This window comes from Zonotrichia albicollis, chromosome 2 (genome assembly GCF_047830755.1).
Source record: "Zonotrichia albicollis isolate bZonAlb1 chromosome 2, bZonAlb1.hap1, whole genome shotgun sequence".
NCBI classification, from domain to species: Eukaryota; Metazoa; Chordata; class Aves; order Passeriformes; family Passerellidae; genus Zonotrichia; species Zonotrichia albicollis.
The window spans coordinates 7,440,664-7,463,012 of NC_133820.1; the positions used below are offsets into that span (position 1 = coordinate 7,440,664).

General features: G+C 36.1%; 1 long non-coding RNA gene across 1 annotated transcript; it reads left to right on the forward strand.

Annotated features, from left to right (window-relative positions):
• Positions 1 to 1,046: 1,046 nt before the first annotated feature.
• Positions 1,047 to 21,685, forward strand: LOC113460106 (uncharacterized). The gene is made up of 5 exons (XR_012579236.1): positions 1,047 to 1,134; positions 2,598 to 2,656; positions 5,109 to 5,213; positions 13,977 to 14,038; positions 19,195 to 21,685. It is a non-coding gene; the product is annotated as an uncharacterized LOC113460106 (long non-coding RNA).
• The last annotated feature ends 664 nt before the right edge of the window (positions 21,686 to 22,349 follow it).

Below are 22,349 nucleotides of genomic sequence, written 5' to 3' on the forward strand. Positions count from 1 at the left end.
TTAAGAGAGCATTGTTGGAAATAAATATATGGTGGCCTGGGGGTTATTTTATGTAAGGAGAAAAATATGGGTATGTAGGAAAAGCAAATATGGATACTGTGGATATACTGCATTTTGTACAGAATTATGTTTCAGATATATCTCTTACTATAAAATTATTGCCAATACTGGTGAAACAAAATAGGATAAACACAACAGAGGGAAATGATCCTTTTTTCTTCAGTGAGCTAGATTGTAAGTGCTGTCATAGATTTTGCCTTGTGACCATAAAAGACAGGCTTTTATAGTCTACTTTTAAAGATCAACATGTTTGGATTGTATTAGTTGAAAGAGAAGAACTATATCCCAAATCAAATAAAACTCCACAGAGAAAGTTCTGCTTGCTTTCTTTGCTCTTTTTATTTTTTTATGTGTCAGCTGCAAACCTGTCTTTCATTTGAAAAAGTCAGTGTGAGTCTGATGTATTTCTGTCGGTAATATACACAGCAGTGTTAGAATAATAAAAAAAAAAAGGGAGAAAAAAGGAATCCATATGTTACCTTATTACCTTTTCTTTGCTCATTTTCCTAGTGAACAATTTATTAAGGAACAGAGATTGAAGTTTCTCCATGTTTGGCTCATTAATGCAGGTGACCCTCACATCATCCAAGCTCTCTTAACATTAAGTGTCATATAAAATGAGCTCCATGCATTTTGGAGAGCTGTGGTTTACAGATGTATAGGTAAAGTATCTTCTCCATTTGCTGCCTTCCCTTCTTGATTTATCAGTCACATGTTGGTGTTCTTATATTCCTCAAAGATATTGAGGAGAAACTGTATGACTCCATAGTAATTCAGTTATTGATAAGTACCAGATTGTATTTTCCATTTATATTAAGTAGGTGTTCCTCTATTGGCTTTTATTCCTTCAGGGTACATTAATTGTCACATATTTATCAAGACTGCTTAGCAAATATTTAAATGAACCCTCCTCCAAATTATTTTTATGATACAATGTATGTCTTGCAATTTATACAGCTCTCAAAAAAAAAAAAAAAAAAAAAAAGGAAGAAGGAATGTAAATGTAGCTAAACTATCTTACAGGAAGCAATATATAAAATTTCCAACTACCAGAACATTGAAGCACAAATAATGGTGAGTATTTAAGTGAAACAAAGAACAGAGTTTTAGGATTAATCCAGCTATTGCAGATATGCAAAATCTGGTAGGGTTTTTCTCCTTCCTGCAGTTTAATCTGTTATTCTCTAAATAGCACCATTCTGTAATCCTCAGTCTTCTGTTGGACCTTGAATACTTTGAGATAAACTTTTCCAAATGAGCTTGATAGGCCTAAACCATATATGTCTAATAATATAATGTCTAATAACTTTGGGTAGACTATTTTAAGGTGATGTTTTTTATGCATGAGGTTTTAACAAATACATGTGGCTTCCGTGAGAGGATACCAGAAAGTAAAGACGTCACTGATCTTTAAAATACAGGAGATACCTGGGAGAGTGATGGCAAACCACAAAACTACAGTGGAGAGCAGCATGACTTGGCTCTGGCAAACACTAGCAGTGATCAAGAGAGTTGCTAAGACTAAGAATTTTACAAGAATCAGGCTGGATCAAGAAAAAAATAGGCTGGAAACTCTCAAGTTTCATTTTAATTTTCATATCTTGAGGATACAGACTGGGAACAGAAGTAACAGGGCCTTGCTGGTCTTGCTGCAAGTTGTGGAGTCTGATCCTGCTGGATCATCGGGAGAATAGGTGGGGCACTTGTTATAAGTGGTTAATGGAGAATGTCTGTAGCTGTGGGCAGACGAATTTTCCAAAATATCTCCCAAAGTCTTCAGCAAACTCCTCAGGCACTCCTAGTTCCTTTATGAGTCCCTGAAATAATCTGGTTCTGTAATAGAAATTTTGTCTGAGTTTCCAGCCATGACTTTCGCAGAGTCAGGAGAAGTTTATCTCACACAGCCTTTGTAGAAGTGGCCAACTCCAAAGTAAATTATGTATTTGAGATAAATAATAAAGATTTCAGCGCTGGATTTTGAATATGATTCAAGCCCTTTCAGATGAGCAAATTAGAGAATGGAACAAGTTCAAATCGATGTATTCATCATGGCTTTAATACTTTGGTGAGGAAAGGAATTAGCCATTAAACATCTATTTAAGTATTTTGTGTGCATGTGCATGATGGCCAAGTTATTAAGACTGTATAAAAACACAAAGAAAAAATACAATTCTTTATATGGTGAGAGGGATTAATCCATACTCTACATCAGTTTGGGGCCTATTATATATAGAAATGGAAGTGCTCTATTCAGCTTGGGTTGAGTTGCTCATAATTCTTTTAAGACACTAATTAAATGTCTTATATCCAGTAAGTAATAGAGCCTGCTGCCTCTGACAAATGGAGTTTTGGCCAAAAACCTATCGAGTTCTTTAAAAATATCTGAAGAATGGGAACACTACAATACATTGTATAGAAGCCTTAAATCTAGTTTCAGAGAGGAAAAAAAAAGAAAAAGAAAATATTCTTTGATGAACTTATGAAAGGAAAGATCTATTGCAGGATGAAAGTCTGACCTTCTGAATTCTACTTTGCAGGATCTCTGATGTGGGTATCGTGGTTTAACCCCCCAGTTGAAACCAGATCAGTGGTGAAGGTAAATTTCCTTGCTTAGAACATTAATTCTGTTTTAAACAATATATTTAAGTAGAAGACCTACGACCCTTGCAAAACTTCAGAAATACTCCCTTTTTTTTAAAAAAATAAACTAGTTTCTAAGGAAGAGTTTGATTCCTCCTTTTCCTCAGGAGCCTCAGGATCAAATTATGATAGCCCATTGTGCAGAAACCCCTTCATGTGCAGGGTAAAATTGTGACTAATTGCACTCCAGTGGTGCTATTAACAATTTGGAAGGGAAAGTGTCAGGCATTCAGTCTCAAAATGTGAGCTGGAGTTCACAATCTGGAGAAATTGTCTTGTCTATTTAGACATGCATTTTGTATTGTTTCAGCCTCCAGTTAATTAACACTGCTCGTAGAACCTTTCTACTACCTGTTACATGTGGCACTTTTCAGAAGAAAAACAAGATGATTTTTGCCTCAAGCTCTGATAGATTTGCAGGATAAAACAGGGCCTGTTGTGTATTAAGGGATGCCTCTTAAACCACTAAATTTTGCACCATTTACTAGAGCTGCAGAGGTGGGAATCATTCCCAAAACTGTTGAGAGGAGAGTGCTTAAACCTTGTGTTCATTACAGCCATTATTCTCTTCTCCCTAGGTTTTTGGCTGAAAGGGGCAAAATATGACTTTTTAAGGTCACACAGGGAAGTACAAAGTTTGTCTCTTAAACCTAAAACAATAATCTGCAGCTCTGAAACCATTTATTTCTTTGGTTCCCATACCATTTATCAGAGCTGATGAGAGCAGTGGCTGCGGTAGGACCAAGCAAATGAATGTTCCATCCAGTGATGTCAACCAGGCAAAAAGAACCAAGGTAGAAGGAAAAAAAAGTCTTCAACTAACATGCAGGGTCAGCTGCCTCATGTATAACAACTTTTCTTTCCCCTTCCCCTCCCCTCTTCATTATGAGACATTTTTTGTTTGGCATTCTGAAGTTCTTCCAGCTTACAGTCATGTTGCCTTTGCACAAAGAAGCAAAGCATGTTTCCCAGAGGTACAGCATGATTCCTTTCACAGTCTAAAGGAATGGGGATTTGAACAGTCCAAAACCATGCTCTGAACCGTGTTCTGGTATCCCTGGCATAATTGCTCATGAAGTCTAGGAGTAGGTGTGTAGGTGAATCAGATAGCAATGAATACAGCAGCAACAGGCAGCACCAGTAAAAAAAAGCAAATTAATTTTGGTTTATTTTTCAAGATTTTTCAGTTTTAAATTTTTAGAGATTAAAGATTTGATTGAAGATTTCACAATTCCTACTTGCTTGTAGATGTAAAGAATAGCAAAATTAAAGAGGAAACACAACATGGAATTGTTTATAGGAGCATACATGGGACATCATGCATAGGTCAATGATTGTGAACCTGGTTTAGACAGAATTATTTTAGAGATTCTCAGGCAGTAGTAGTGAAATAAACCCCAAAAATTTGTGGGACTACTCTTGATGGTAGTCAGCATGTATTGAATTAAATTCAACTAAAACTGACTACTTTTCTGTGTAACACACCTGCTGCAGTTAAATCATGCTCTGAATATGTGATGATCAGTTAAGTTATTAATGTCTGTGCTTTGTTCTGTTCAAAGAACTAAGTCAGGAAATGTTTGCCTTTTGCTGTGGCTGTGACTCAGCTCAGAAGGGGTCAGGTGTACCTCGGGTTGTCTTCCTGAGCAAACACACAGGCAAACTTTTTCATCTCAAATTTCAATTACACCTCCGTCCTTCTCCTGCCCCTCCTTCTCCTTTAATGAGAAAAGAGGAATCAATGCACATTGATGCTTTTCCAGACCAAGTGATTTATTTCTGTATGTGGCTTGCTTACACTGGCTTGCCCATTGGAGGAATGGAATCATTGTTCCTCCAGGACTGCTTCAGCTTCTGTGCAGGGACTTGCAGCCTGTTGAGCTCTAAAACAAGAACAGATCTCTCTCTCTCTCCCTCCCTCTCTCCCTCCCTCTCTCCCTCCCTCCCTAATTGCCTTAATAGAAGATAAAAGGAATTGCTGGGTAATTCATGGTGGATCCCATTATTATAATGTCTCTGGGATTTCTTGAGTAATATAATAATTTGCAGTCTTCCAGATAGAAGTGCCACTTTTTTTGCTCTCACTTGTGCTAATTTTACAGCAGTGTGACTTCTTTGAAGCCAAATGCATCCTATCTAGAGGGAAAAGACTTGAGAAATAAAGTTATTACTCCTCCCTGCCCCATTCTGGATAATCAACTATTTCTGCTCAGGAAGTGCTGTTACCCTACTGACCCTGGCTTCAAAAATAAGTCTCCAACCAGCATATGTTGAATGAGAAAAAGACCCTAATTACACCTTTTTATACGCAAAACCTCAAAGTTAATTTGCATTATTTAAATGTTAATATTGTTAGTAATAACCTTTTTTTATTTTTCTTTTTTTTTTCTTTTTTTTCCCCCCCTCAGGTTAAAAGGGAAAAAACTACAGTAACAGCACATTGCTGATCCTGAGGGAAAATCATGAACCCAGAGTAGCGTGGCAGAAGTTTCAGCAATCACTTTTCCAAATACGTGAATATTTTCTTTTCTTTTGTTTTTCTCTACAAAGTGTGTTCAGAATTGTAGAAAATTTCTGATAAGCAGAGAAGTTGGGGTTGATGCTGGACCCCTTGGAATTTTTGTGGTTTTTTTTTTTTTCCACTTTCTGGCTTTCGTTTTGACATAAACATCCTGATACTGTTATTGCACAAACAAGTTTTTCTGCATTAAATATTTAAGCTACTGTCGAAGTCCACACAGTCACAGTTTCTGAGTGTATTTTTGTAAGATGGAGTAACTTCATTCTTGGGATCTCTCGCTGGTCAGATTGACCCCGAGAAAAGTTAAGAAGTCTCTTTTCCCAGCCCAGTGCTTGAAGGAGTCAGAGCTCTTCAGTTCTCAGTCTCAAGGTTGTTTATTGTTCCTTATCTATAATTTTTTTTCTCCTGTCCAGCTGAGGTCCATTCAGCCATTCAGCAGGACGGTCCAGGCACTTTGCCTGCCGCCGGGGCGGTGTTATGTCTTTGTACTAAAAACAACTATGTATACAATGTTTACAATTACTTTCCAATACCTGTCTTAGACAGTGAGCTTCTACTCTAAACCAATCCCAAAGTGCCAACATCACAGCAGAAGATGGAGGCCAAGAAGAAGAAGGAGAAAGACAGGACACACCCAGATTCCTCCATCTTCACCCCTGAACTCCCATTCTAAAAGCCTCAAAATCTACTTTTTCACCCTGTGATAAATTCACTATCATTCTACTTAATTTGTGGTGACCTGCAGATCTTCATCTAAGGTTGCTAACTTGCTCCACGGGTCATAATCAAAACCACAGGGGCATCTTGGGCTCTGTGCCAGGTCTCTGAGCCCCCTGGCAGGGGTCTTGGCTGCTCAGGACAGCCAGAGGGATGGCCTGGGTTCCGACACTTCATCACCACTTAAGGACATTCTCACCTAGAGAAATAGTGCCTAAGCATTCTACTTCATCCTGGCAGAAAAATCACTCAAAGTGATAACAGTGACTTCTGGAAGGTTTTGCTGGGAGCCCTGAGCTGATGTGATTTGCACTTCAGTATGCACTATCATATTCCCCTACTTCAGAACCCTGGCACAGTGTGCACCAGTTGGAAGGGGCACATGCAAACTTCAGAAGTGGTTTTGTGTCCAAAGAGCAGAACCAGCCCCTGGCTGGCAATCCCTGAGCTGGCAGGGCAGCCCTCAGATATCACTCAGGCTATTATTTGCTGCAAGATAAGATTTTGTGCGCTGGTCTTGTCTTACAGCTTCGTTGTCAGCTTGGCCACACCTGAAAATCATATCTGCTGACTTCTTGGGGCATGGTAAAATGCTAAAGGAAGATCAAGCTGTGCCTGGACCCTGCCTTTCCCCCACTACAGGCACTTTGCCTTTCAATTTCCACCTGTGAAGTGGCTTTCTCTTATGTACCCCTTATTCCTCACCTGGCTCCTGTCCAGACTCTTCTGTTTGCTTGCTTCTCAACTTCATTCCTTGCAGCCATCAGAACTGCCTGCTTGCATGGCAGGCTGCCAAGGAATTTGTAGTAGGATTCTGGTATATTTGCTCTCACTTATTGATGCTCTCAACAAGGTGTTTGTAGCACAATCCCCTTCTCACCGTGGCTCTCTTCAAGAGAAATACTCATAACTTTGCATTTCCTTAGCTGTAGCTCACAAACAAGTCAATAAAAGCCCCTTCATTGCTTGCATTGAATCTATTAGCAAGCAAATACCTGAGAAAATGGGTATGTGACCTTTGCCTTCCTCCCTCAAATGCTGTGGATGTGAGCCTTGTTTGTCATGGAGAGTATGAGGGGCTATATATTAAAAGACAGCCACAATGGCCCAAAAAAATTTTAAAATATTGTACTTAAAAAGTTATAAATTGTATGAGTAGTTGTACTTTTATCAGTAGTTTTATAATTGATGAGTAGTTTAATTGTGAATCTCTGCCTTTCATCTGCTTTTACCTGCCACTAGGAAACTCTTTAGAACTTTGAACAAAACTCCTCTGAACAATTTTATATGCAGGTAATGTTCTAAAATCTGTCTGAAAAAGAAATATCATGTCCAATTCTGCCCAGTTGCTTTTCCATAAAGCACTAATGCCTCAGGCCTGGAATGGACCTCACTGTTTAAAGCCAATCAATTTGCTGATGATTTATGGTAGGAAAATAACAGCTTCAATTAATCCAAACAATGTGTCGGTGGAACATGGTTCCAACAAATTTTACAGTTTGTGGGTATTTTTAATAAATATAAGAAACTATGGTATGATTAACTGCCTATTTAATAAATATAAGAAACTCTTAATATGATTAACTCCCTTTGTAAGGGTCTAATACTTGGTTACAAACACATTTTTTTTCCTTAACCTTAGTCCAAAATTACAAAAAAAAAGCAGCAAAAATCTATGCTGATATGAGTATTAAGCAAACAGCTGTTTGAAACTCTACATGCTATTTGGGTAATTGTGGGATGGGGAAGATCTGTTCTACACTTTAAACTTTAAACTTTTCTCTTAATGGCAAACTTTTCAATGTTAATAATAATTTTCCTGTTACTTGGAAGGCTAGATATAAGAAAATGTGTTCACACAGCATGGAGCAAGATACTTAATTTCCTAATAAGAGGTATTGCCTTTTTTAAAATTTCTGAAATACTGGAAAGCAAATAATCATTTTTAGAGTTGAAGGGTTAGTGCAATTTCTAGGAGAGAGCTTTTTAGTGAGGATGAGGAGGGGACTCAGGTGTTAGCACAGCTGTTGGCTTTGCACATCTCATAGCTTGTATGCTTGTCGTGCACACGTAACCACACAGCTTTGAAAGTCTTGTGATGATCAGTAAAATGACTTACTCCTAAACCAAATGTGTCCAATTAGAGAAACAGTAATTTCGGAAGCTAAATTTGGAAATTGTTTTAAATCATGGTGATTTGTTATTAGCATGTCCTGCAAATGCTGTCTGTGCATGCATTTCAATGGGCATGGACGTTTTGTTAATCAGAAATTGCACAGTTTAAAATTTAGTGGTTTATGAGAGGACAGATTGTTCTGTGAACTGCTTGTGAATGAAAAAAAATACTACAGCAGAAATACTGTTTGACAAGAACTGTGTAAACAGTTGGGATGAATAATTCATGCAACCAATTTATTTTATTTTACCCTTAATGCGTTATCTATGAACAGCAGAAGACTGTCTTGATTTTGAACCCTTTGAAAAATCATTTAATAAGGAATTTTGCTGATAAATTCTTAGCTTCCAGCCGATTTATTAAGAACACAGGTTAATACTCTTTACTAAGAGTATTAATTATGTCTATTATTTTTTTAATATTAGATTTTGTTGCAAACAAAATTTCCCCTTTTGGCTATTTTTTTTTCTATTCAAAACAAATTATTGGGCCTTAAGTGAAACCCTTGAATGTTGTAAGCTCAAAATTAACTTCCATCATGCATTCTCCAGTATTTACTTGCCTTGAAATATTTTTACTTGCTAACTTGTTGGGGTGGGGGGAGGAAGGCACCTATAGGAAGTGAATTAATATTTCACCGAGTCAGGCTAACCCATTTGTTGGTCTTATAGCATTAGAAATCTTGAATCCTAGTATTCAAGTATTTCTAGGGAAGTATTCCAGGTATTCCAGGTGTTCTCAGCTTCCCAACTGATGTACATACAAGTGTAGCAGCCTGGATATATTGGAACTGGTGGGTACTTTTTTATGAAATGTGATATTCTCACCTGCCAGTGTTCTTCAGTTAAAGATCATTAAAAATCTGGATCTTTGAGGTACCTTGTTTTTCAGGGCTTTTTAATGCTGTTTTGCAACACTGCCTCAAAGAAGAAATTTACTTGAAAAATTTTTTCTTCTATCAACCCTTTCTTTAAAGATGTGAAGTACTTGACAGAGATTAGTGTTGAGGGAGACAATTTGGTTAAGGAAAATGACATAAATGAGGTATTCCTGCTGCTGCCACTTTGTCAGTACTCAGAATTGCCAAGTACGGATGTGGTGCTGTCTCTGTAATGCCTCCTGTAGTGCTCCACAGCCCTGTTGTGAGGAATTCAAATAAACTGTTTCTGAAGAGTGCTTTTTACAAAAATATAAAGCAAAGCTTATCATCACCCCTTTTTCCATTTGCTAGCAAATCCTGATGAACCATTTGCTAGAAGCAATATCACTAAGGTGCCTGTCCAAATAAAGACAGTACGAGGTCAATGGCTAATTCTTTGCTGGTGTTCTCCACATCATTGGCCCTGTATTTCACAGGCAGAAAGACATTTTTAATTCTGGAAGTGATGTCCAACTTGGCACTTTGGAGAAGGATACCAATTTCCTGCACAGTGAAACATAAATATGTGTGTGTAGACAACATATAACCAATATATTCTTCAGCTTCTTGCCTGGGGAAGTTATATTTTCTGCTGACTGAAGACCTTCCAGACTGAGCCTAATACTTTGTCTTCATTATAAAATTAAATTTCTTAAGTCACAGATGAAGATATGGCCACAGCTCTGCCTGTGCTAACTGGGATTGCTGCACTACTTTTACTCTCTCTTTTCCCTCCCTCTCTCTGTCACCTTCCTAACAATGTGCGCTGCATCCTGGGTGGCCATTTGTGTTCAATAATGTATTCAGTCTATTCACTGTGTCTTATTAAATTTTAAAGCCACTCTGTTGTAAAGTATTTTATGTGTGTGTAGCTTTGGTCTGCTGTCAGTCCACAAGTAGAAGGAAACAATCAAATCTTATCCTGCAGTTCTTGTTCATGCTGTATAATAGCACTGGTGAGCAGCAAGCCAATTGGATGCATTTGTTTCAGATAAGTGATAAATGAAAGATCTGCTTAGATGAAGCAAACCAAGTTTTTTTCAGTGGAATTCAGGTAACAATTTCCCTTCTTTGTTCCTCTCTTTAAGTTTATGTAAAAATGAAATCAAACAAGCCTCCTTCCAAAACACAGAACTTCATTTATAAAGATTTGGAATCAGCAAGAAATAGATCCATTTCCATTGTCATCCTGACCATTGTCATACACTTGTAATAGTAGCAGAAATTAAGGCAAATATATTCTTATTGCCTTGACTATTGGTGAATGCTGAATCACACCACAAAAGAGTTGGTGAATAAACACACCTCACCCAAGAAATCAAAAATTATATGAGGAAATTAATATTTTAACAGTTTAATAGTCCAAACCATTGGTCCAATAATAGTTATGCATCATTTGATATAATAGGCCAAATTAATAAAGGCATTGATGATATTAATAATAATTTATAATTGCTATATAAGAAACCCAGTAGTCACCCTTTTCTTTGATGTGATATTCAGCTTTCCAGTGTCCCACTGCATCCTAATGTCAAATAACATTTTCCTTGTTTAACCTTTATTCATAATTTTCCAAGAGAGATAGCTTATTTGGTATCTCTGCTAAAGATTGCAAGCATTGCATGGCTGAATATCATGTCAAATCTTCCAGAATATTTTATTTATTGAATATTTCTTTGTATTTATATCCTTCCTCTAGGTCCAGCTCCCCCTTCTATATTCAGATATTCTATGTACTGGCTTTTGGGGCTTTTAGAAGCTCAGTACATTGATGCAGGAGATTCCTTCTCAGTCTTTTTCACAGTGTTGATATCAGGGCTTAGATACAAGCTTTTACTCTCTTTCTTTGTTCCATAAATTGAGATGTTTAGCTTCAAAACCATGAGTACAGAGAGCACTTGTCTGCCTTCCATGAGGTCTCAACTGCTTTATGGAGGGGCATAATTTAAAATACCAATGTATTAATTAGCTAATTTAATTTTTTATAATTGCAGTCCTGTGCCTAAAAGATCAAGGAACTTGGCTGCAATCAATTTAATGCATTCTTAAATAGAGAGCTATTTTCAATTCCTATTCTTCCACTGTATGGATCACAGCCAATGTGCTACACAAAATCCATTCTTTTAAGGATTGCTAATGACACAAACTAAGTGATCCTGAAAGACAAAATCGTTGGTGTAGTTTTCATTGATTTTGGCAAAACATTCAATGTGAAATCTCATTTGCCTTTTATTCAATTGTGGAAAATATCTCATTCTGGATTTTTTCAGATCAAGCTGAAAATAACAAAAACTTATCTGTTGAAGCACAATGCAGAAAAATGATGGGGAAATATATAATCTTGCCTTTGGAATCTCTATTTCTTTATAAATTGATCAAACGTTTTTGTCTGCTATATAAAAGAAATGGTTCAGGAGGATTTAATCAGTTTCTAGCCAAATCTTTAAAATAGTTCAGAGTAATAATCCTATATTTTTTCCATAGGGAAGGACCTATTTTTATTCAGAGAGCTCTCTGAAGGCCATGGAGTTTTTATTTATCAGATACAAGTCCAGTGACTGACATCTTGGAGTTAAGTAGCATCTCCTAGAGAGTGGTAGAATCCTTAAAAAGGAGATGAATTCTGCTGATATTTGATGGATAAGAAAGGATGATGGACAGAGGAGACCAGCAAGCAATCTTGAAATATTTATGCTTGCATATTTTTATCCTGCTTTGGTGCATTTCTGTTTATAGTTACAGAAATTTCTCAGCCACAAAATGCAGGAGCCATATCATGATGACTTTACTTTGTGTCAGCTAATTTTTCTGGATTTGTTCAATGTGCTAATAATATGGAAGCACAAATACCGTGGAATGAATTAAGAGTCTGGTTAAAGAATTTTTTTTTTTGAGGGAAAAGCTTTTGTTCAGTGCCATGTGTGTTTATTATAAAATAAAAAGCAACTGAGGACTGTAGAAGGACTGAAACTTGTATTAACAAAGGAATTGTGGTTTTTTTATTTTGTATACAAATGTGTATATCCATATGTAACCTGCAAGGTTTTTTAAAGTGTCACACCATGAAAACTCCTCAAGTTCTCAAGCTCCTTTTTTAAGGAACTTGATGGACTTTAAGCAGTCCAGTGCCAGATCTGCATATTTCTCAGACTTTGCAAATATGCTTAAGGCTCAAATGATGCTGTCAAATAGCTTCTGAAAAATCAGTTTATGTGGCTAACATGGTGTCAGCATGAACAGACTTGCTGTTTACCTTTACTCTGTTTATTTACCTGCCTGGAAATTGGAGCTGGGTGTCAAGAGGACAAGCTTTTCCTCTTCTTGAGGGAATTCAAGCTTAATCTCCCTGATGTAGAGAGAGTTTCTAAATCAAGTTTAATGCCCATGCTGGAAGGAAGGTGTCCTTCAATACCAGGCTTTGTGCCATCACCCTTCCTACCAGTACATCAGCTTCAGTTTGCCCAGAAATTGTTCACAGGGACAACAGTCCAGTTTCAGAATAGCTGAGATAGGAGGGAGCTCTTAGGGTTCTAGTTCTACTTGTGCTTTTCACATGGGATAGCAATAGGATAAAATAAATGTCTGTTTTATCAGAATTCAAACTCGAGCACAGGCTTCAAACTCTTTGAGGAGAAAGAGAAAACTTTGTGATTCAGGGTGATGTGATTTTTGGTTTAGGGTTGTTTTGGTTTTTATTTTTCAGAGAAGCATTGCTTTTAATCATAGTTTCAGAGAATTTTTTTTCGTATTATTTCTAAGAGACTATTAGTGTGAGTAAAGTATAATGACAGAAAAGGACAGTCTGAATGTTATGGGTGAATCTCATACAATGCTAGGCATGCTTTGGGTTGAAAAACAGGCAACCTGTATTTGCTGCTGCTGCTCAGAATTGACTAATTATCTTAATGGGATAGCAAGGGTCAAAATCTCCTTCTGACAACCTTTACAAGTACATGAGGAATAACTCTAAAACCAGTACTCTGTAAGAACCTGAGCTGCCAGAAGCTTTTTAGCAGGTGAGAAAAAAAGGTGACTTGTCAAGGACTGCCCAGGGAAAAAAAAAATAAATAACTCTTTGTTATATTCAGAATAGAATGTTCAGCTATTGAAGTATATTTTAAAATAATTTTAATACTTTTATGGATCAAGAAATTGATGTCAGAATTTGTGAGAGGGATGAAACAGGACGGTCAAATCTAATTCCTTGAACAATTGTTCTCCTTATTTTTCCTACATCATATTCAAAAAGGAAATCTCTTCTAATACTGGGATCAACATGAGGCCAGCCTTAAGTTAACCATGAGCCACAACCTTAGGACTTATTCATCAAACATTGGCAGTCATGTTACTGGGGAGGGAAGTTCTTGTTTGCAAAGCAGGACCTCAGGTCTGCACCTTTGATAATCATTTTTTACTTTTTCAATTTTGTCTCTCTTTTTAAAGAGTGCAAGATGTAGGGAAAGGTACCAAAGAGCTGGATAAAAATATGGCAGCCTGGGATTGTAGATAGTGGATTTCTGTGCTGAAAGCCTTTAAGAAAATCCCCACCATCCTGCAAGAAGGGCTGAAGAAGGACAGAAATATTTTGGTCAAAATCCACAGCTGGAAGTTTAACTTATTGAATTGACAGCCTCTAAATAGTGACCTGGCTTAGGGAGTTAAAGTACAAAAAGTTAATGTGTCAGGGTTCTAGAGCAGTTATGATATGAGCTGTGCAGCTGCACTTCTGTCTATAATTTTGTGTAATGTTCTTTATTTCTGGTCCCACTGACCATATCTTGGTTCAGATTTTTGGAACAGCTTTTTGTGAGAACCTCTTTCCTGCAAAACCAGCAAATAAATATATCCTGTGACTGCAATTATGATTTACTTACCAGTTGTTTCTTATGAACTACTTGCTGGCAAGCATTTGTGACATGCTTTTTACAAATTTTTCTTTTCAGTTCCTTCAGTCTCATAAAGAAATTTCAACTTTGCTTTTCTGTAGATGTGTCATAGAAATGAGGTAAGCAGACATTGCATACACACGCAGGTATAAGAAGACAAAGAATATGTTTAGAATTATGGGCTTTGCTTCAATAAAATAGAGATTTCAAAGGGCTAGTAATATTCTTCTCTATAAATCTTGTATTCAACTTTCCTTTGATATTTTGAACATAGTTTGGTTTTATTTATGGCTCTGACAACATTTCACATTGGTTTTTGCACTACATGTTGTTCATCACTTAGTTGTGAGTATTCACTGCTGGGTAAGTAGTATATATCAGACAGGAGGTAATAAAAGGTAAAATTCAACCTGATGGTCTGTAAAAAAAACCCCAAAACTTTTGCAAAAAATTGGGAAGTGATGGATTCATAAAAGTGTCTATTCCTTTTGCATGGTTAAGGAAACTGATGTAAATATTCTACTTTTCTGAAAAATATTTTATAGTACAGTAATCCTTTAAAATTGGGAATCTTTATTTTATTTTTAATACATGTGTCTAAGTAAAAATATGTGGTCTTAAAATTTGATCTTAATTTTTCATATTTCAAAAACAATATGTATATACAGAGCTGTTAATAATAATAATATCCACCTATTTTTCTCACATAGAAGACATTAATTTTAAATAATCATCACACAAATGTAGAATTATGCTGATGTTAAACAATCAGAACTTTCCTTTGATCAAAAGAAGGAATTCAGCTTTGATTACACAATGCTCTTTTAATTAAAAAAAATATGCATCATCTTTTAGAACTAGTATCTCTTTAGTATTAACTTTCATGATTTGTTATTTCATCTGAAAGACTTTTGTATGGAAATTAGGTTTCCCTTTGTAGTTGAACAAATGCTAATAGAGGTGCTCTGCAATCACTCACTGAAGTTTTAACCAAAGTTCAATTTAATTACTTTTGCACCCCAAATGTCATTTTCCCCTCCAAACAGGGTTGCCAGAATGAATATTTACAAATGAAACAAATATCAAATGTTTGAATATTTTACGTTTTCCTTCAGTATTAATCACTCAAGATGATGATTAATCAGGGAGCACATGTTCATCAAAGTTAAACATCAAATGCGCAGATCCAATTCCGTGTATCAATTAATTCCAGTGACCTTCTTGTATCCAAACTATTGTGTGATTCCTCATCTGCCACCTGGCATCTGTGGCACTCTGCAGCAGTGTCATTGTGTTATCAGCCTGAGGACAGGGAATGAAAATGCAAGGTAAGGGTTTGGTAAATGCTGATCTGAGAGGTAGGACTGCAAGAGGCGCCGTGCTCAAACAACTTGGTATGGCAAATACTTCTGCAAACAAGTGCATTTCTCAATCCCAGTGAGTCCCCACCCATCAGGATAAGGTTCATACACAGAGATGCTTCTATCTGGGGGTTAATGTTGGGCTCTGAAATCTCCTCTGTATTTGGAAATTTATTTTTCTGCACTAGATGAAATTTTTCATCTAGTGCACAAACAAAATTTCCTAATACAGAGGAGATTTCAGAGCCCACCATTAGCAGCATCAGCTTTAGTGTGTTTGGTTGGTTCCAGCTTGTTGCTAATTAATTGGCATTCAATTAAATAAAATTCCAATCAAGCTCTTCCTTGAAAATAACCTAGGAAATATTATTTTAAAAGGGAAAACAAGAAAACAAAGTGTATTTTTTTTATGTTTGCTGTGAAATATTGTCCTTCAATATCCCAGTCATTAAAAACCAGACATTCATTATGATCTGATCCATTGAAATTGGTCTTCAGTTTGGTCTATTGCAAGGGGAGTTATCATTTATATTCTTTCCATATAATTTTTAAATGTTTGCTTAATACAAGAACTGAATACTATAAGAAGGATGGGGCAGAAGATGGTTTAGGTGGATGTGTTAGATTTCTATTTTGACCTGAAGAGCGGTGATGATCCACCAGACCAATTTTTTGTAAATGTTTTGTAAACTATTTAATATATAATGATATAAACAAGACATGTTGAAAAGAAAAGATTCTACCATTTGGCTAATTACTTTAAATTTGCATATATTTTGAATTAGGCAAATACATTCTTTGTTTAACAAAAGTTTCTCCAAATAAATGAAAGTTTTATATTTGGAGTTGGTTTACTCTTTTTCTGTCTCCTCTCCTCTGTGAGTTTAAATGTTTTAGCTTTTTTTTTTTTTTTTCCATTTAGGACTGTATTTTATCCCCAAAAGTCATTGCCTTTATTGTTATTTTTGGTTCAGGTTTTATGTTTTTAAAGTGTTTTCAGCTTCATCTAAGGGAAACCTTTTACTGCTTAGCTCTAAATGGCGATAAAGCTACAACATGTAGAGAGGGATGGATTCCCCCAGCTTATCATTATGAAAGATCATTTTGATTTAAAATTAAATTTAGGAGGTAGAATGAGATTAAATGGAAAGCTCAAGTAGAACATTAAGGAGAACTCCATCTAAATACTGGTATGATTTTTAATTATAATAAAGGACTTACTGCTATGTTCTACAATCCCAGTCAAATTTCAGGGCTATTTTAAGAAAATATCTTACTAATTCAAAAGTAATAGACCCACTGAGCCAAAGAAAGAAATTATTGAGAAGACAGTAACAGAAGATGGTAGAAAAATATATTTTTTTTTTTATAATTGTGATGTAATACTTAATATTTTTGTGTGCTCTGTGTTAAATGGGGTATTTGATCTTTATCCCAATATCAGAGTTACAACCAAATTTTTCCAAGTAATCTGCTGAGGCTGGATCACCAGTTCTGACTGGGTCAGAACAGCAGATTTTGGGCCATCACAGGCCTTAAATGATCAAACAGCTATTCCCTAAGGTGAAATACAAATGTTACACCTAATTGAATTCTGTATGCTAATCCAAAGAGAGAATACTTCACAAATGCTTCTTTTTTGACTTGAAACTATATGATTTTTCTCTTTATGTCTAATTTGCATCATCAAGGAAGAAAATGTGGACAATGTAATGAAAAAAATTTGAAATTTATGTATCTTCCATCTTCTGGACCGTGGTGCTAGGGGAAAAGTTGATACAGGGTCATTTCCCATGACATTCTGCCCAAACTACTCAGCAGATTAAGTGAACAGTGCACATGATGGCCTTTGAATTTCCATGATGAAGAAATAATTAATCATGGCTCATGTAAATACCAAGTATTTCTTTCACCAACCAAGCATTTACTCATCTTTCTTGTCCACTGAGAGTTTCTCTGTTGGGCCCAAGACCACAAGGGAATCTAAAAACCTGGCACCCAACCACATGAACATTTCTTATCCTCCAAATATACTTCAGGATTAACAGCTCCCTAAAATGCCTAAAAATTCCCATAAAAACATTTTCTTTTCTTTTTTTTAAGAAAAGTTCTTAAAATTGTCCAGATTATCACAGACCTCTTATGCAGTGATGAGAGAGGAAATACTCTCCTGCCTAAACCTTGCACCACAAGAGTCTCTAAGGCAGCTCAATCAAAAATGAAGCAAGGGGTCATCATCTCTTTTGATTTCAGAGAGAAGTCCCAGTAGCTGTGATCCAGGAGGAAATGCTGTATAATCCTACCATACTGCACAGATGGTTCTGCTGGAAAGGTCACAAAGCATCTCTTCTTCTTCTTTTCCCCTTCCCAAAATCTGGGCTTGCTGGATGTTTCTTGATTACCCAAGCTCTGCTTTTAAAGGGACAACACCAGGTTTGGAAAACAGGACTCAGTTACTTTCTTTTCCTGAGTAGATCTCAATCTGCATCTCCCAAAGTGGCTAAAATGACCTGGGTCAGTGATATTCTTGTTTCTCTCAGCTGTAGCTTTTTCACTTTTTGTGAGGCATTTAACCTTTCAGTGAACCCTTGACCTACAAAGGGCAAAATTTCAAGTGGATGGAGGATTTAGGAGAAAGACAACGCTGTTATCCTGTGCCTGGCAATTTACTTGAGAAATGGGTATTAGTACAAGGAATTACTGTGTGTTTTTAATTTATTCTGAAAAGACCCTTTGCCTTAATTCTCAGAAGTTTAAGATTGGTAGACTTATCCTAATTGACAGAGTAGGAAAGGCAGTTGAATGAATTACATAATCTGAGCAAACTGGAGTTTTATTTGACTTAGTAGTAGATTCTGCTTTGATATTTAAGCTGTGGATTAAAAGAAACAAACAAAAATGTTTCTTTTGAAAAAGAAGTCTCACTATTTAAATTTTTTTGTAAAAATTTAATAAGGGATAAAAGGGACAATATCCAGAGCTAGGGTGCTTGGCAATCTGCCAAAAAACACCCTGTTAGCTTAAAACAATTTTCTTATATACTTTTCATTACAGTGGTTAAATGCCTAATAATGAGGGTTATACATATTCCAACATTCCTGTGGGTTTACATGTTCTGGGAATTCTTTTACTTGGTTTAACTTTTGACTTGTCTGGATGCCATCCTGTAGATTAAATCAATATATTTTGTTTCTTCTCCATTCTGTTGTTTTGTCACTTCCTGATAAGCAGAGATTCAGTAGTAAATATTTCTCTTGGTGTCCTGGTTCTTGTCACTGTTGTCTTATCATTCAGATAAGATAGTCCACAAATACATTGAATCAACATTTCACACCATTATCTGAGTTAGTTACACAAATAAAAGTATTTATCAGTACATAGTCTCTATTTTAATATTATGCAAAGGTCTAAGCTATATGTATTTATCACACTACTATTTATAAGCTGTGCAGTGCATACAAAAACTGACAGATTACACTATCTCAAAAGCAGTTAAAAAGGGATTACAAATTGTACTTTATCAGAATCTCTGTGATCAATAATAACTTGCAAAAGCCAATACATAAATATGAAAGTCAATAATTATATTGTCATTTATAACATTTCTTAATATGACAGAAGAACCAGATTCTGAAATATCCTATCATATGTTTCACCTGTGAATTTAGAAGTGCAAGAAATTTCCCCTTTGATTAAGCAGTTACTTTTCTGAAGCTAAGTTATTGGCAGGTTGAAGTTGTTAGCTGCGGTGAAATGGGATCTTGTTTCTCTTGTTGAATATGACCCTTAGATATATTATTTTGCTGTACTTATGCAAGTCAACTATGTTCAGACCTCGAATTTAAATGCTTAGTCCTGTGAGAGGTACCTCTAAGGGTACAGGTAGCTTTTTCTTGTGTTGTGCTCTTCCTCAGACCCATTGAAACTGCTGAGGGATCATTTGGAGATTGCACTTCACACTTTTCCTCATGCAAATAGAGCAATGCTCAATTCCACGTGCAGCTATGAGGCTGAGCTCTGGGGAAACCTTCAGGAGCCGAGAGAAAGGGTCACCACCAGCCCAGAAGTTCTCCATCAAGGAGCACTTAATGATGGAATCCAGTGGGATTATCCCTACGAATTAGAGCTACAGAATCTGAACCCTGAGTACTTTACAGTGAGGACTTCACCTTTTGTGTTCTGTGAAGTGTTGTTCATATTTGCTGTCCTGTGGGGAAACAAAACTCTGCTGTAACAGCCTGAACCTCTTCTGAACTCTATATATTTGGGATATACAAAGTGTTCTGCAACTTGTCTATTGTTCTGCTTCCCAAATTCTTCCCAGCTGCAGACAAATTACCATTTTTAATGATAAACTTCATTTTTTTATCTTTAATTCTTGTAAAGTGATCATGAACACTGCCTTAATTGGGCAGGAGAGTGATTTTTTTTTTTTTGATCACAGTATTAAATGAAAGATCTGTAACATTCACAGTCTAGTATGCCAACTAAAAATTGTTTTGGTTTGTTTGAGGATTATTTTGGTTCGGGTTTGCTTTTTTTTAGCCTCTCAGCTGTCACAGTTCCCCCTTTATTGTGTTTTAGAGGCAATGTAAAAAAGACTACACACAGTAATATTTAATGCGCCTACGGAATGACAAATATCCTTTATTCATGGAATTACTGCTGTTCACCGCCCATGAGTGGTCTTACCAACCTCAATTCTTCATTCTGCCATAGAAAAATGCTTTGATATCGCTCTAAACACCTATACAAATGAAACTATAATTGCCCTTTTGGAATCCATTTGCATGTCTTGTAAAATTTTCCTGATTTGCTTATGCCACTCTCTGTAGTTTACTTTCTTCGTTGTCTCTTTGCTTCTACACACTCAGATAAAACATTTTTACAATGTGTATTTCATATCCCTCAATGACAGCCAGTGTTTTCATGACTTATGTATTCACTTTCCTGATGAGGTATTCCACAATCATAACAAATTAAATGAGTGGCATACAGTGTGCAGATACTTGTTTGCTCTTTGACTACTTACAGAGAAACAGCTTGTGCTAGAAAAACAAAATATGTAATTCTGAATTACTGCAATATTGCCAAGCTAAAGGTGCCACAGCTTATTGAATTTTGTTCCTGTTTCTGAATGCTGTAGTAAGGGTTGCCTACAAGCTTCAATTATTATTTCTAACTGATTTCTTCTTTGAGAAGTTATTTTAAAAAGTTTGATTTGGTCTAATATTGTGTAATTCATCCCCCATCTCTCAATAATGTGTGCCTTGTATTTTCAGGTAAAGCTGAATGAAGGAACTCATAAGTTTTTTGAACAATTGGAGGATTTGGGTGTTTGAGTTTGGATTTTATTTAAATTTAAATTCACAAATCAACATTCTAAAACATTTTACTTCATCCTAATCAGTATGCTTGGTGGTTAGAAGAAAGGAGTTTCCAGTTTTTGAGTGTACTTAGTCTTTCTAAATGGTCAGTAGGAAGACTATAGAAAATTTTATTTTTCTTATTTTATTTTCCTCTATATTGTTTTCTTTGCAATAAGTAACTCTCCTCATGTCTCCCTGCTGATTGCTCCCCACCTTTTGCTGGCCATGCCTTTAATAAGAATTCTTACCAACTTTGTACAGCTGTAAAAATGAGGAATAGTATATCCTCCACTGTTTTCCTGCTATATAAATTTTAATTATAGAGGTATAAATTTTGGAAGCTATATTTTGTGCCAGCAATTCTAGCTTTCAAGTCCATAAAATAAAATTTCTCAGATGAGGTGGGTGATATTCCTGCTGCAGTGCTCCTGCAGATTACCAAAGGTGCAAAACAGGTAAGGAAAGAAATGCATATTTTTGTCACATGTGGGTCCTTGCTCTTAAGATTGTTTTAAAGATCAAATCTCCTGGTCTTCCAGATTACAGAGTCAACAACCTGTTCACAATGGAGCAGCATTAAGGCAAAGTTTTTCACTTCACAACATATGGCAATAAAATTACTTTCAAATAGTGCAGAGGAGATTCATTCATCTTAATTTGAAGTAGATTAGGCAGACAAAAGAGATCCAAGATCCAAAGAAAGATAAGGAAAGGAAAAGGATCAATACAGGTCCTCATAGAAATTATCTACTCTGAAAATAATTCAAGGAGTGAGACATGAGAGAGGAATACTATAGAGGGAGATAAAAATGATACCAGGGGATCCTGGATCCTTTTCTCTTTGCATTTCTAACCTGTTTGATTTAGAACAGTAACACACTTCCTGTTAAGCACATGTCATATTTCCTTTATTCCTTTTTTGCACCATCATGTGTGGCTTTGTAAGGATAGAGGGTAAGGTCACAGATAGCAGTTGATCTATTTTAACAAGGCCAGATTTGGCAACACAAATATTAGAATCTGAAAATATGGTTAGTTTGACACTGTTTCTTAGATTTTTTCCCCTTTCTTTTCTTTTTTTTTTTTTTTAATTCTGTTTACATTAGTTGCTATAGTGGTTCCTCTTGATCTACTTAATTCCATCCTGCATGAGTTGCATCTCAGTTTGTGCCAGAAGCTCTTCATCTGCTTCTGGTTCCTCCCCTAATTTTCATGACTTAAACAGTACCTTCAAGACATACCAGACTGCTCTTGCATATCATGATTATTTTTTTTAAACTTTCTGCACATAAAACTGCAAGCTAATGATGTCTTTCTATCCAGAATGGTAGTAGGGAGTACAAAGAAATTAATTTCTCATTATGTACCTTCAAAAAGTGCCTTGTGTGCTTTAAAGTCTGTGAATTTGGGGATCAGGAAAACTCAGGATTCAGAAAGATAGGTATAGTGGTGATAAAGCCCGTAACAAAACTGCAATGAAATCATTGCAGAGTAGAAATTTCAGCTTCCAAATCAACTGCTCTACTTGTAATTTATGTGGAAATCAGGCTTTTTTGGATTGAAATTCTATTGTAAAGCTCATCACTTCTCTATGTTGCTAGAGCCAGTACATAAATCAGAGGATCACAGAGGATAAAGGGATGCCTTGCTTTGACAAAAAAATGAAGTTGGAACTGCTCTGCCGGTCTGCCTTATGGCCA